General features: G+C 36.5%; 3 non-coding genes across 3 annotated transcripts; all 3 read left to right on the top strand.

Moving 5' to 3' along the window:
* The first annotated feature begins 84 nt into the window (after positions 1-84).
* LOC116802616 lies at positions 85-4,046 on the top strand. Its single transcript, XR_004362953.1, has one exon. It is a non-coding gene; the product is annotated as a large subunit ribosomal RNA (ribosomal RNA).
* Positions 4,047-8,677: 4,631 nt separating this feature from the next.
* On the top strand, positions 8,678-10,672 carry LOC116802615. Its single transcript, XR_004362952.1, has one exon. It is a non-coding gene; the product is annotated as a small subunit ribosomal RNA (ribosomal RNA).
* A 686-nt stretch (positions 10,673-11,358) lies between these two features.
* Positions 11,359-11,537, top strand: LOC116802613. The gene has a single exon (XR_004362950.1). It is a non-coding gene; the product is annotated as a 5.8S ribosomal RNA (ribosomal RNA).
* Positions 11,538-16,562: the final 5,025 nt, after the last annotated feature.

Consider the following 16,562-nt stretch of genomic DNA (forward strand, 5'->3'; position numbering starts at 1 on the left):
CTATTGGAACTATTTATAACGAATTTAATTGATTGTTTTATCATTTATATATAAAGAATTTATGGCAAAATATAGTTATATATACAACCTCAACTCATATGGGACTACCCCCTGAATTTAAGCATATTAATTAGGGGAGGAAAAGAAACTAACAAGGATTTTCTTAGTAGCGGCGAGCGAAAAGAAAACAGTTCAGCACTAAGTCACTTTGTCTATATGGCAAATGTGAGATGCAGTGTATGGAGCGTCAATATTCTAGTATGAGAAATTAATGATTTAAGTCCTTCTTAAATGAGGCCATTTACCCATAGAGGGTGCCAGGCCCGTATAACGTTAATGATTGCTAGATGATGTTTCCAAAGAGTCGTGTTGCTTGATAGTGCAGCACTAAGTGGGTGGTAAACTCCATCTAAAACTAAATATAACCATGAGACCGATAGTAAACAAGTACCGTGAGGGAAAGTTGAAAAGAACTCTGAATAGAGAGTTAAACAGTACGTGAAACTGCTTAGAGGTTAAGCCCGATGAACCTGAATATCCGTTATGGAAAATTCATCATTAAAATTGTAATATTTAAATAATATTATTAAGAATAATGTGCATTTTTTCCATATAAGGACATTGTAATCTATTAGCATATCCCAAATTTATCATAAAATATAACTTATAGTTTATTCCAATTAAATTGCTTGCATTTTAACACAGAATAAATGTTATTAATTTGATAAAGTGCTGATAGATTTATATTATTACAGAGCGTTAATTTTTCGGAATTATATAATGGCATAATTATCATTGATTTTTGTGTTTATTATATGCTCTTGTATGATTAACAATGCGAAAGATTCAGGATACCTTCGGGACCCGTCTTGAAACACGGACCAAGGAGTCTAACATATGTGCAAGTTATTGGGATGTAAACCTAATAGCGTAATTAACTTGACTAATAATGGGATTAGTTTTTTAGCTATTTATAGCTAATTAACACAATCCCGGGGCGTTCTATATAGTTATGTATAATGTATATTTATATTATTTATGCCTCTAACTGGAACGTACCTTGAGCATATATGCTGTGACCCGAAAGATGGTGAACTATACTTGATCAGGTTGAAGTCAGGGGAAACCCTGATGGAAGACCGAAACAGTTCTGACGTGCAAATCGATTGTCAGAATTGAGTATAGGGGCGAAAGACCAATCGAACCATCTAGTAGCTGGTTCCTTCCGAAGTTTCCCTCAGGATAGCTGGTGCATTTTAATATTATATAAAATAATCTTATCTGGTAAAGCGAATGATTAGAGGCCTTAGGGTCGAAACGATCTTAACCTATTCTCAAACTTTAAATGGGTAAGAACCTTAACTTTCTTGATATGAAGTTCAAGGTTATGATATAATGTGCCCAGTGGGCCACTTTTGGTAAGCAGAACTGGCGCTGTGGGATGAACCAAACGTAATGTTACGGTGCCCAAATTAACAACTCATGCAGATACCATGAAAGGCGTTGGTTGCTTAAAACAGCAGGACGGTGATCATGGAAGTCGAAATCCGCTAAGGAGTGTGTAACAACTCACCTGCCGAAGCAACTAGCCCTTAAAATGGATGGCGCTTAAGTTGTATACCTATACATTACCGCTAAAGTAGATGATTTATATTACTTGTGATATAAATTTTGAAACTTTAGTGAGTAGGAAGGTACAATGGTATGCGTAGAAGTGTTTGGCGTAAGCCTGCATGGAGCTGCCATTGGTACAGATCTTGGTGGTAGTAGCAAATAATCGAATGAGACCTTGGAGGACTGAAGTGGAGAAGGGTTTCGTGTGAACAGTGGTTGATCACGAGTTAGTCGGTCCTAAGTTCAAGGCGAAAGCCGAAAATTTTCAAGTAAAACAAAAATGCCTAACTATATAAACAAAGCGAATATAATACACTTGAATAATTTTGAACGAAAGGGAATACGGTTCCAATTCCGTAACCTGTTGAGTATCCGTTTGTTATTAAATATGGGCCTCGTGCTCATCCTGGCAACAGGAACGACCATAAAGAAGCCGTCGAGAGATATCGGAAGAGTTTTCTTTTCTGTTTTATAGCCGTACTACCATGGAAGTCTTTCGCAGAGAGATATGGTAGATGGGCTAGAAGAGCATGACATATACTGTTGTGTCGATATTTTCTCCTCGGACCTTGAAAATTTATGGTGGGGACACGCAAACTTCTCAACAGGCCGTACCAATATCCGCAGCTGGTCTCCAAGGTGAAGAGTCTCTAGTCGATAGAATAATGTAGGTAAGGGAAGTCGGCAAATTAGATCCGTAACTTCGGGATAAGGATTGGCTCTGAAGATTGAGATAGTCGGGCTTGATTGGGAAACAATAACATGGTTTATGTGCTCGTTCTGGGTAAATAGAGTTTCTAGCATTTATGTTAGTTACTTGTTCCCCGGATAGTTTAGTTACGTAGCCAATTGTGGAACTTTCTTGCTAAAATTTTTAAGAATACTATTTGGGTTAAACCAATTAGTTCTTATCAATTATAACGATTATCAATTAACAATCAATTCAGAACTGGCACGGACTTGGGGAATCCGACTGTCTAATTAAAACAAAGCATTGTGATGGCCCTAGCGGGTGTTGACACAATGTGATTTCTGCCCAGTGCTCTGAATGTCAAAGTGAAGAAATTCAAGTAAGCGCGGGTCAACGGCGGGAGTAACTATGACTCTCTTAAGGTAGCCAAATGCCTCGTCATCTAATTAGTGACGCGCATGAATGGATTAACGAGATTCCTACTGTCCCTATCTACTATCTAGCGAAACCACAGCCAAGGGAACGGGCTTGGAATAATTAGCGGGGAAAGAAGACCCTTTTGAGCTTGACTCTAATCTGGCAGTGTAAGGAGACATAAGAGGTGTAGAATAAGTGGGAGATATTAGACCTCGGTTTGGTATCGTCAATGAAATACCACTACTCTTATTGTTTCCTTACTTACTTGATTAAATGGAACGTGTATCATTTCCTAGCCATTATACGGATATATTTATTATATCTTATGGTATTGGGTTTTGATGCAAGCTTCTTGATCAAAGTATCACGAGTTTGTTATATAATCGCAAACAAATTCTTTAATAAAACGATGCATTTATGTATTTTTGATTTGAAAATTTGGTATAACTCCAATTACTCAGGTATGATCCAATTCAAGGACATTGCCAGGTAGGGAGTTTGACTGGGGCGGTACATCTCTCAAATAATAACGGAGGTGTCCCAAGGCCAGCTCAGTGCGGACAGAAACCACACATAGAGCAAAAGGGCAAATGCTGACTTGATCTCGGTGTTCAGTACACACAGGGACAGCAAAAGCTCGGCCTATCGATCCTTTTGGTTTAAAGAGTTTTTAACAAGAGGTGTCAGAAAAGTTACCATAGGGATAACTGGCTTGTGGCGGCCAAGCGTTCATAGCGACGTCGCTTTTTGATCCTTCGATGTCGGCTCTTCCTATCATTGTGAAGCAAAATTCACCAAGCGTTGGATTGTTCACCCATGCAAGGGAACGTGAGCTGGGTTTAGACCGTCGTGAGACAGGTTAGTTTTACCCTACTAATGACAAAACGTTGTTGCGACAGCATTCCTGCGTAGTACGAGAGGAACCGCAGGTACGGACCAATGGCACAATACTTGTTCGAGCGAACAGTGGTATGACGCTACGTCCGTTGGATTATGCCTGAACGCCTCTAAGGTCGTATCCGTGCTGGACTGCAATGATAAATAAGGGGCAATTTGCATTGTATGGCTTCTAAACCATTTAAAGTTTATAATTTATTTTATAAACGACAATGGATGTGATGCCAATGTAATTTGTAACATAGTAAATTAGGAGGATCTTCGATCACCTGATGCCGCGCTAGTTACATATAAAAGCATTATTTAATACAATGACAAAGCCTAGAATCAATTGTAAACGACTTTTGTAACAGGCAAGGTGTTGTAAGTGGTTGAGCAGCTGCCATACTGCGATCCACTGAAGCTTATCCTTTGCTTGATGATTCGATAAATAAATGATTTTTTCCTGTAGCCAAACACCTCGTCATCAATTTAGTGACGCATATGATATTGTCCCTATCATATAATTAATATAAAGACTTTAATGGATTGTGTCAAGTTGCCAAACACCTCGTCATCAATTTAGTGACGCATATGATATTGTCCCTATCATATAATTAATATAAAGACTTTAATGAATTGTGTCAAGTTGCCAAACACCTCGTCATCAATTTAGTGACGCATATGATATTGTCCCTATCATATAATTTTTGATATAAAGACTTTAAAGAATTGTATCAAGTTGCCAAACACCTCGTCATCAATTTAGTGACGCATATGATATTGTCCCTATCATATAATTAATATACAGACTTTAATGAATTGTGTCAAGTTGCCAAACACCTCGTCATCAATTTAGTGACGCATATGATATTGTCCTTATCATATAATTTTTGATATAAAGACTTTAAAGAATTGAATCAAGTTGCCAAACACCTCGTCATCAATTTAGTGACGCATATGATATTGTCCCTATCATATAATTAATATAAAGACTTTAATGGATTGTGTCAAGTTGCCAAACACCTCGTCATCAATTTAGTGACGCATATGATATTGTCCCTATCATATAATTTTTATATAGACTTTAATTGTATATTAAATGTCATCTTTAATATGATATTGTTTATATTTTCAAGTTGCCAAACACCTCGTCATCAATTTAGTGACGCATATGATATTGTCCCTATCATATAATTATATAAGACTTTAATGAATTGTGTCAAGTTGCCAAACACCTCGTCATCAATTTAGTGACGCATATGATATTGTCCTTATTATATAATTTTTGATATAAAGACTTTAAAGAATTGTATCAAGTTGCCAAACACCTCGTCATCAATTTAGTGACGCATATGATATTGTCCCTATCATATAATTAATATACAGACTCTAATGAATTGTGTCAAGTTGCCAAACACCTCGTCATCAATTTAGTGACGCATATGATATTGTCCCTATCATATAATTTTTGATATAAAGACTTTAAAGAATTGTATCAAGTTGCCAAACACCTCGTCATCAATTTAGTGACGCATATGATATTGTCCCTTTCATATAATTAATATAAAGACTTTAATGGATTGTGTCAAGTTGCCAAACACCTCGTCATCAACTACTATATTATGGTTGCGCCGACCTCTCATATTGTATTCTCTTATGTGTTCATAGGATTTTGACAATTATACGAGTAAATTAAATAATATACATATGAAAATGATTAATTATTATATGTATAAGGGAAAAAATGATGAAATATTCCCATATTATCTTAGTATTATAGAGGAAAGACCGTTGCCGACCTCTGATATTGTTCAAACTTATGTATTTATATGATTTTGGCAATTATATGAGTAAATTAAAAAATATACATATGAAAATGGTTAATTATTATATGTATATGGGAAAAAATGCTAAGATATTCCCATATTCTCTTAGTATTATAGAGAAAAGCCATTTAAGTGAGAGGGTATAGTAGTGTAAACGACCGGAATTACGACAGAGGGTTCAAAAACTACTATAGGTAGGCAGTGGTTGCCGACCTCTCATATTGTTCAAAACTTATGTATTCATATGATTTTGGCAATTGTATGAGTAAATTAAATAATATACATATGAAAATGATTAATTATTATATGTATAAGGGAAAAAATGCTGAAATATTCCCACATTCTCTTAGTATTATAGAGAAAATCCATTATAGTGAGAGGGTATAGTAGTGTAAACGACCGGAATTACGACAGAGGGTTCAAAAACTACTATAGGTAGGCAGTGGTTGCCGACCTCTCATATTGTTCAAAACTTATGTATTCATATGATTTGGCAATTATATGAGTAAATTAAATAATATACATATGAAAATGATTAATTATTATATGTATAAGGGAAAAATGCTGAAATATTCCCAATTTTTAGTATTATAGAGAAAATCCATTATAGTGAGGGTATAGTAGTGTAAACGACCGGAATTACGACAGAGGGTTCAAAAACTACTATAGGTAGGCAGTGGTTGCCGACCTCTCATATTGTTCAAAACTTATGTATTCATATGATTTTGGCAATTATATGATTAAATTAAATAATATACATATGAAAATGGTTAATTATTATATGTATATGGGAAAAAATGCAGAGATATTCCCATATTCTCTTAGTATTATAGAGAAAAGCCATTTAAGTGAGAGGGTATAGTAGTGTAAACGACCGGAATTACGACAGAGGGTTCAAAAACTACTATAGGTAGGCAGTGGTTGCCGACCTCTCATATTGTTCAAAACTTATGTATTCATATGATTTTGGCAATTGTATGAGTAAATTAAATAATATACATACGAAAATGATTAATTATTATATGTATATGGGAAAAAATGCAGAGATATTCCCATATTCTCTTAGTATTATAGAGAAAAGCCATTTAAGTGAGAGGGTATAGTAGTGTAAACCACCGGAATTACGACAGAGGGTTCAAAAACTACTATAGGTAGGCAGTGGTTGCCGACCTCTCATATTGTTCAAAACTTATGTATTCATATGATTTTGGCAATTGTATGAGTAAATTAAATAATATACATATGAAAATGATTAATTATTATATGTATAAGGGAAAAAATGCTGAAATATTCCCACATTCTCTTAGTATTATAGAGAAAATCCATTATAGTGAGAGGGTATAGTAGTGTAAACGACCGGAATTACGACAGAGGGTTCAAAAACTACTATAGGTAGGCAGTGGTTGCCGACCTCTCATATTGTTCAAAACTTATGTATTCATATGATTTTGGCAATTATATGATTAAATTAAATAATATACATATGAAAATGGTTAATTATTATATGTATATGGGAAAAAATGCTGAGATATTCCCATATTCTCTTAGTATTATAGAGAAAAGCCATTTAAGTGAGAGGGTATAGTAGTGTAAACGACCGGAATTACGACAGAGGGTTCAAAAACTACTATAGGTAGGCAGTGGTTGCCGACCTCTCATATTGTTCAAAACTTATGTATTCATATGATTTTGGCAATTGTATGAGTAAATTAAATAATATACATATGAAAATGATTAATTATTATATGTATAAGGGAAAAAATGCTGAAATATTCCCACATTCTCTTAGTATTATAGAGAAAATCCATTATAGTGAGAGGGTATAGTAGTGTAAACGACCGGAATTACGACAGAGGGTTCAAAAACTACTATAGGTAGGCAGTGGTTGCCGACCTCTCATATTGTTCAAAACTTATGTATTCATATGATTTTGGCAATTATATGATTAAATTAAATAATATACATATGAAAATGGTTAATTATTATATGTATATGGGAAAAAATGCTGAGATATTCCCATATTCTCTTAGTATTATAGAGAAAAGCCATTATAGTGAGAGGGTATAGTAGTGTAAACGACCGGAATTACGACAGAGGGTTCAAAAACTACTATAGGTAGGCAGTGGTTGCCGACCTCTCATATTGTTCAAAACTTATGTATTCATATGAATTTGGCAATTATATGAGTAAATTAAATAATAAACATATAAAAATTAATATTTATTATATGTATAAAAAAAAAAATAATCATATTATATATGAATAATGGAAAAAAAATGAAATGTTCCTATAATCTCTTAATATATAAGAGAATAGACCGTATGTTGGGTGGCAAACGGAATTGAAAATACCCGCTTTGAGGACAGCGGGTTCAAAAACTACTATAGGTAGGCAGTGGTTGCCGACCTCCCGCATTATTCGAAATATTTATTTCGGATTATGTTTATATTGGTTACATAAAATAAAGTATATTATTATCCGTACAAATTTGTTTCTCAGTTCTATAGAACACGGGACTTGGCTCCGCGGATAATAGGAATATACGCTTTTTAGATAATATCGTTGAAACAAAAGTCAAGTTTCTATTATATATAGAATAACAAATCGTTTCCATATATTATCGTTAATTTTTGGAGGCAGGCAAATATTAATTTATTACCTGCCGTATAGTTGGATTATTATATCGTTACGGTATAATACAAATATGGATTCTTATGAAAGAAATATAAAATTATATATTAAATGTGGAAATATTATCATATGCGCTTGGTTTTATGTTATATATTACCAGAGAGATATATGAAAAGAGATAAATTTTAAATTTATCTTCAAAATGCAAATGATTTAACTTAATATTTATATTGGTTAAACAAAAATTGTACATGTGTGGATACAATAATTATGTATGTTGGAAATAAAATGATATTTTATAATGAAATATGTATATATAAAAAGATAAAATTATAGAAACATATATATTACAATAATTATATGAAATTCTTGTTATATTGGTAAAACAAGTATAAATTAAAAATGAAAATATGGATTACGAATGCTATATAAAAATGGCCGTAATCGAATAGATTTTTTACTTATATTTATATATTTAAAATTTTACCCAAAGGCGAAATATTGAATTTTATTCAATATAATAAAAATCATGGAATTATATAAAGTGAAAAATCTATATATCTATTATATTGCTTATTTCGATTCAAAAAATATGAATGGAATATGAAGGAAAAACATTATTCTGGTTGATCCTGCCAGTAGTTATATGCTTGTCTCAAAGATTAAGCCATGCATGTCTAAGTACACACGAATTAAAAGTGAAACCGCAAAAGGCTCATTATATCAGTTATGGTTCCTTAGATCGTTAACAGTTACTTGGATAACTGTGGTAATTCTAGAGCTAATACATGCAATTAAAACATGAACCTTATGGGACATGTGCTTTTATTAGGCTAAAACCAAGCGATCGCAAGATCGTTATATTGGTTGAACTCTAGATAACATGCAGATCGTATGGTCTTGTACCGACGACAGATCTTTCAAATGTCTGCCCTATCAACTTTTGATGGTAGTATCTAGGACTACCATGGTTGCAACGGGTAACGGGGAATCAGGGTTCGATTCCGGAGAGGGAGCCTGAGAAACGGCTACCACATCTAAGGAAGGCAGCAGGCGCGTAAATTACCCACTCCCAGCTCGGGGAGGTAGTGACGAAAAATAACAATACAGGACTCATATCCGAGGCCCTGTAATTGGAATGAGTACACTTTAAATCCTTTAACAAGGACCAATTGGAGGGCAAGTCTGGTGCCAGCAGCCGCGGTAATTCCAGCTCCAATAGCGTATATTAAAGTTGTTGCGGTTAAAACGTTCGTAGTTGAACTTGTGCTTCATACGGGTAGTACAACTTACAATTGTGGTTAGTACTATACCTTTATGTATGTAAGCGTATTACCGGTGGAGTTCTTATATGTGATTAAATACTTGTATTTTTTCATATGTTCCTCCTATTTAAAAACCTGCACTAGTGCTCTTAAACGAGTGTTATTGTGGGCCGGTACTATTACTTTGAACAAATTAGAGTGCTTAAAGCAGGCTTCAAATGCCTGAATATTCTGTGCATGGGATAATGAAATAAGACCTCTGTTCTGCTTTCATTGGTTTTCAGATCAAGAGGTAATGATTAATAGAAGCAGTTTGGGGGCATTAGTATTACGACGCGAGAGGTGAAATTCTTGGACCGTCGTAAGACTAACTTAAGCGAAAGCATTTGCCAAAGATGTTTTCATTAATCAAGAACGAAAGTTAGAGGTTCGAAGGCGATCAGATACCGCCCTAGTTCTAACCATAAACGATGCCAGCTAGCAATTGGGTGTAGCTACTTTTATGGCTCTCTCAGTCGCTTCCCGGGAAACCAAAGCTTTTGGGCTCCGGGGGAAGTATGGTTGCAAAGCTGAAACTTAAAGGAATTGACGGAAGGGCACCACCAGGAGTGGAGCCTGCGGCTTAATTTGACTCAACACGGGAAAACTTACCAGGTCCGAACATAAGTGTGTAAGACAGATTGATAGCTCTTTCTCGAATCTATGGGTGGTGGTGCATGGCCGTTCTTAGTTCGTGGAGTGATTTGTCTGGTTAATTCCGATAACGAACGAGACTCAAATATATTAAATAGATATCTTCAGGATTATGGTGCTGAAGCTTATGTAGCCTTCATTCATGGTGGCAGTAAAATGTTTATTGTGTTTGAATGTGTTTATGTAAGTGGAGCCGTACCTGTTGGTTTGTCCCATTATAAGGACACTAGCTTCTTAAATGGACAAATTGCGTCTAGCAATAATGAGATTGAGCAATAACAGGTCTGTGATGCCCTTAGATGTCCTGGGCTGCACGCGCGCTACAATGAAAGTATCAACGTGTATTTCCTAGACCGAGAGGTCCGGGTAAACCGCTGAACCACTTTCATGCTTGGGATTGTGAACTGAAACTGTTCACATGAACTTGGAATTCCCAGTAAGTGTGAGTCATTAACTCGCATTGATTACGTCCCTGCCCTTTGTACACACCGCCCGTCGCTACTACCGATTGAATTATTTAGTGAGGTCTCCGGACGTGATCACTGTGACGCCTTGCGTGTTACGGTTGTTTCGCAAAAGTTGACCGAACTTGATTATTTAGAGGAAGTAAAAGTCGTAACAAGGTTTCCGTAGGTGAACCTGCGGAAGGATCATTATTGTATAATATCCTTATCGTTAATAAATATTTGTTATAATACAAATAAATACAATTTACCAAAATAAAAATATTACAAAATGATTCCACGGAATCAAAAGTTAAAGTCAAAATAAAATGAAGATGGCTTTTATTTTATATGTGGGGCTTGGCAACCTCATAAAAGACTTTAACATTATTAATGTTGCTGTGCGTATTTGTGGCAGTACTTACTACAACAACGGCGTTTCCTATAAAAACAAATTCTCGAAAATGGAAATCGAAGAAACTAAACTAAATTCGAAAGTAGAAGTCGAATTAAAATAAAAATAATTTTGAATGTGTGGTAATCAAAATAAGTGTGTGTGTATATGGACCATAATATACACGCGTTGCGAATATGTATTGTTCATCTATGTTATGAGCATACGTTGGCTAATGCAACAACCTAAAATATACAATGTTTGTACCTGTCATCCATCAGGTTAATGTTTTATATAAATTTTGCAGTATGTGTCACCCAAAATAGCAAACCATAACCAGATTATTATGATACATAATGCTTATATGAAACTAAGACATTTCGCAACATTTATTTTAGGTATAAAAATAAATTTATTGAAGGAATTGATATATGCCAGTAAAATGGTGTATTTTTAATTTCTTTCAATAAAAACAATATTGACATTATATAAAATTGAATTATAAAACTCTAAGCGGTGGATCACTCGGCTCATGGGTCGATGAAGAACGCAGCAAACTGTGCGTCATCGTGTGAACTGCAGGACACATGAACATCGACATTTTGAACGCATATCGCAGTCCATGCTGTTATGTACTTTAATTAATTTTATAGTGCTGCTTGGACTACATATGGTTGAGGGTTGTAAGACTATGCTAATTAAGTTGTTTATAAATTTTTTATAAGCATATGGTATATTATTGGATTAAATAATGATTTTATTCATAATATTAAAAAAGAAATGAAAACATTATCTCACATTTGAATGTGAAAACGAAGAGAAATATTTTCTTTTTCAATCAAATAATACTGAGAAATGTCTAGCATAAAAAATTGAAATATTTTTCATCTAGAATTGTCTCTTATTAATGATTCGGAAAAAGAAAAATCTTGGTTTGTTATTATTCTTCGTTGGTTCGTTAAATGGATAAAAATGACTTTGCTTACAAGAACTATTGGAACTATTTATAACGAATTTAATTGATTGTTTTATCATTTATATATAAAGAATTTATGGCAAAATATAGTTATATATACAACCTCAACTCATATGGGACTACCCCCTGAATTTAAGCATATTAATTAGGGGAGGAAAAGAAACTAACAAGGATTTTCTTAGTAGCGGCGAGCGAAAAGAAAACAGTTCAGCACTAAGTCACTTTGTCTATATGGCAAATGTGAGATGCAGTGTATGGAGCGTCAATATTCTAGTATGAGAAATTAATGATTTAAGTCCTTCTTAAATGAGGCCATTTACCCATAGAGGGTGCCAGGCCCGTATAACGTTAATGATTGCTAGATGATGTTTCCAAAGAGTCGTGTTGCTTGATAGTGCAGCACTAAGTGGGTGGTAAACTCCATCTAAAACTAAATATAACCATGAGACCGATAGTAAACAAGTACCGTGAGGGAAAGTTGAAAAGAACTCTGAATAGAGAGTTAAACAGTACGTGAAACTGCTTAGAGGTTAAGCCCGATGAACCTGAATATCCGTTATGGAAAATTCATCATTAAATTGTAATATTTAAATAATATTATTAAGAATAATGTGCATTTTTTCCATATAAGGACATTGTAATCTATTAGCATATCCCAAATTTATCATAAAATATAACTTATAGTTTATTCCAATTAAATTGCTTGCATTTTAACACAGAATAAATGTTATTAATTTGATAAAGTGCTGATAGATTTATATTATTACAGAGCGTTAATTTTTCGGAATTATATAATGGCATAATTATATTGATTTTTGTGTTTATTATATGCTCTTGTATGATTAACAATGCGAAAGATTCAGGATACCTTCGGGACCCGTCTTGAAACACGGACCAAGGAGTCTAACATATGTGCAAGTTATTGGGATGTAAACCTAATAGCGTAATTAACTTGACTAATAATGGGATTAGTTTTTTAGCTATTTATAGCTAATTAACACAATCCCGGGGCGTTCTATATAGTTATGTATAATGTATATTTATATTATTTATGCTCTAACTGGAACGTACTTGAGCATATATGCTGTGACCCGAAAGATGGTGAACTATACTTGATCAGGTTGAAGTCAGGGAAACCCTGATGGAAAGACCGAAACAGTTCTGACGTGCAAATCGATTGTCAGAATTGAGTATAGGGGCGAAAGACCAATCGAACCATCTAGTAGCTGGTTCCTTCCGAAGTTTCCCTCAGGATAGCTGGTGCATTTTAATATTATATAAAATAATCTTATCTGGTAAAGCGAATGATTAGAGGCCTTAGGGTCGAAACGATCTTAACCTATTCTCAAACTTTAAATGGGTAAGAACCTTAACTTTCTTGATATGAAGTTCAAGGTTATGATATAATGTGCCCAGTGGGCCACTTTTGGTAAGCAGAACTGGCGCTGTGGGATGAACCAAACGTAATGTTACGGTGCCCAAATTAACAACTCATGCAGATACCATGAAAGGCGTTGGTTGCTTAAAACAGCAGGACGGTGATCATGGAAGTCGAAATCCGCTAAGGAGTGTGTAACAACTCACCTGCCGAAGCAACTAGCCCTTAAAATGGATGGCGCTTAAGTTGTATACCTATACATTACCGCTAAAGTAGATGATTTATATTACTTGTGATATAAATTTTGAAACTTTAGTGAGTAGGAAGGTACAATGGTATGCGTAGAAGTGTTTGGCGTAAGCCTGCATGGAGCTGCCATTGGTACAGATCTTGGTGGTAGTAGCAAATAATCGAATGAGACCTTGGAGGAACTGAAGTGGAGAAGGGTTTCGTGTGAACAGTGGTTGATCACGAGTTAGTCGGTCCTAAGTTCAAGGCGAAAGCCGAAAATTTTCAAGTAAAACAAAAATGCCTAACTATATAAACAAAGCGAATATAATACACTTGAATAATTTTGAACGAAAGGGAATACGGTTCCAATTCCGTAACCTGTTGAGTATCCGTTTGTTATTAAATATGGGCCTCGTGCTCATCCTGGCAACAGGAACGACCATAAAGAAGCCGTCGAGAGATATCGGAAGAGTTTTCTTTTCTGTTTTATAGCCGTATACCATGGAGTCTTTCGCAGAGAGATATGGTAGATGGGCTAGAAGAGCATGACATATACTGTTGTGTCGATATTTTCTCCTCGGACCTTGAAAATTTATGGTGGGGACACGCAAACTTCTCAACAGGCCGTACCAATATCCGCAGCTGGTTCCAAGGTGAAGAGTCTCTAGTCGATAGAATAATGTAGGTAAGGGAAGTCGGCAAATTAGATCGTAACTTCGGGATAAGGATTGGCTCTGAAGATTGAGATAGTCGGGCTTGATTGGGAAACAATAACATGGTTTATGTGCTCGTTCTGGGTAAATAGAGTTTCTAGCATTTATGTTAGTTACTTGTTCCCCGGATAGTTTAGTTACGTAGCCAATTGTGGAACTTTCTTGCTAAAATTTTTAAGAATACTATTTGGGTTAAACCAATTAGTTCTTATCAATTATAACGATTATCAATTAACAATCAATTCAGAACTGGCACGGACTTGGGGAATCCGACTGTCTAATTAAAACAAAGCATTGTGATGGCCCTAGCGGGTGTTGACACAATGTGATTTCTGCCCAGTGCTCTGAAAGTGTCAAAGTGAAGAAATTCAAGTAAGCGCGGGTCAACGTGCGGAGAATATGATCCTTCTTTACGCGTAACTTTAACTGAGCGTATTTACAATTTTCGATGTGGTTCAGAGATTTATTATTTGAATAAATGAATAGCCTCGGAGCAATTTACGCAATCTGATGACGACCCGACCCTCCGTGGACATCTTCCCGGAGGACCAATATGAACAAACGCAGCGGCTACTCTATCTAGGGTACCTGCACAGTATGTGGCCGTCCTTTAACAGCAAGAGAGGACTCGGTGTTCACATGCGATCTCGGCACCCAGACGAACTTGATGAAGAAGTCGACGTGTCGATATAAAGGCAAGGTGGAGTGAGGAGAGAAGTGGATGATGGCGAGAAAGGAGGTTGAGCTCACAGCAATGGACATAAACACATAAACAAGCAACTAGCGGTGTATTTTGCAAACCGAGCGTCGAAGCCATCAAAAGCTAAGACAAAGGGGCGATTATAAGGAGAAAATGAGCAGATAAGAAGGCAATCAGCTTCGTCCGGAAGTTGCAAATCTAACCATAAGGCGCCGCCTAGTAGAAGTGAGCAAAACCACCAAGTAACAAATCAGAAACAACTCAATCACACCTTCGAACAGTCGAACAGGGAATTTTGCGGACACTGCGTGGTATAGCCCGTAGAATGCCATTCCAATGGAGAGCCAAGAGCTACAAACGATCATTGACAGGGCAGAGCTCGAGGAAGGAACCACTCTCCAATGCTTATCGCTATATCTCCTAGGAATTTTTCGGCACAGGGTGTACGTCACACTCTGACGAGACTCCTGGAGGCCTCGAAATAGGAGAGAAGCAGAAGGCAGCAGTATGCTGTCGTCCAGCGTAACTGGATAAGCATAAAGGAAGATGCATCAAGTCCTTGCTAAATGGAATGATGAGTCGGTAATGCCAAGCCAAGAAGTAATGGTTCCTTACTGGAGAGAAGTAATGACTCAGCCTAGCCAAGCTCTTGCAGTAGAGAAGTGATACAAATGGATCACTCGCTTGAGAGGGTTTGGTCTGCTATTACAGAGCACGACCTTCGGGCATCAAGAATCTCATTATCTTCCTCTCCGGGGCCTGACGGGATAACTCAAAAACAGCCAGGGAGGTGCCGTCAGGTATTATGTTGCGAATAATGACCTAATTCTATGGTGCGGCAATCTACCACACTCTATCCGACTGGCCAGAACCGTCTTCATCCGAAGACGTGACGGCGAAGCGACCGCAAGACTTTCGTCAATATCGGTGCCTTCAGTCCTGGTAAGACAGCTAAATGCAATTTGGCAACCCGGTTGAACTCATCAATCAATTGGACCCGCGCCAGCGGGGCTTCTTACCTACCGACGGATGTGCCGATAACGCGACGATAGTTGACTTAGTCTTGAGGCATAGCATAAGCACTTTAGATTTGCTACATTGCAATTTAGATGTAAGCAAGGCATTCGATCTTTTATCGCATGCATCTATATATGACACCTTACGTGCTTATGGTGCGCCAAAGGGCTTCGTTGACTACGTACAGAATACGTACGAGGGTGGCGGTACCAGTCTCAATGGGGACGGTTGGAGTCAGAGGAATTCGTCCCTGCTAGAGGAGTGAAGCAGGGTGACCCTTTGTTCCTATTCTATTTAACTTGGTAATGGACAGGTTACTTAGAAACCTACCAGCGAAATTGGTGCCAGAGTCGGAAATGCCATTACTAACGCGGCCGCGTTTGCAGTGATTTGGTACTATTTGCTGAAACTCGAATGGGACTTCAAGTATTGTTGGACGAACGTTGGATTTTCTATCTCTCGTCGGCCTCAAACTTAATGCCGACAATGTTTTACGTTGGCATTAAGGGCCAGCCGAAACAGAAGTGTACCGTGCTAGAGGCACAGAGCTTTTACGTAGGCTCAAGGGAGATTCCATCATTGAAGCGAACGGACGAGTGGAAGTACTTAGGCATCAACTTCACTGCAACCGGGAGGGTTCGATGCAATCCGCCGAGGACATTGGTCCGAAGCTACAAAGATTGACAAAGGCCCC

The sequence above is a fragment of the Drosophila sechellia genome, unplaced genomic scaffold (genome assembly GCF_004382195.2).
Source record: "Drosophila sechellia strain sech25 unplaced genomic scaffold, ASM438219v1 U_18, whole genome shotgun sequence".
Taxonomy (NCBI): Eukaryota; Metazoa; Arthropoda; class Insecta; order Diptera; family Drosophilidae; genus Drosophila; species Drosophila sechellia.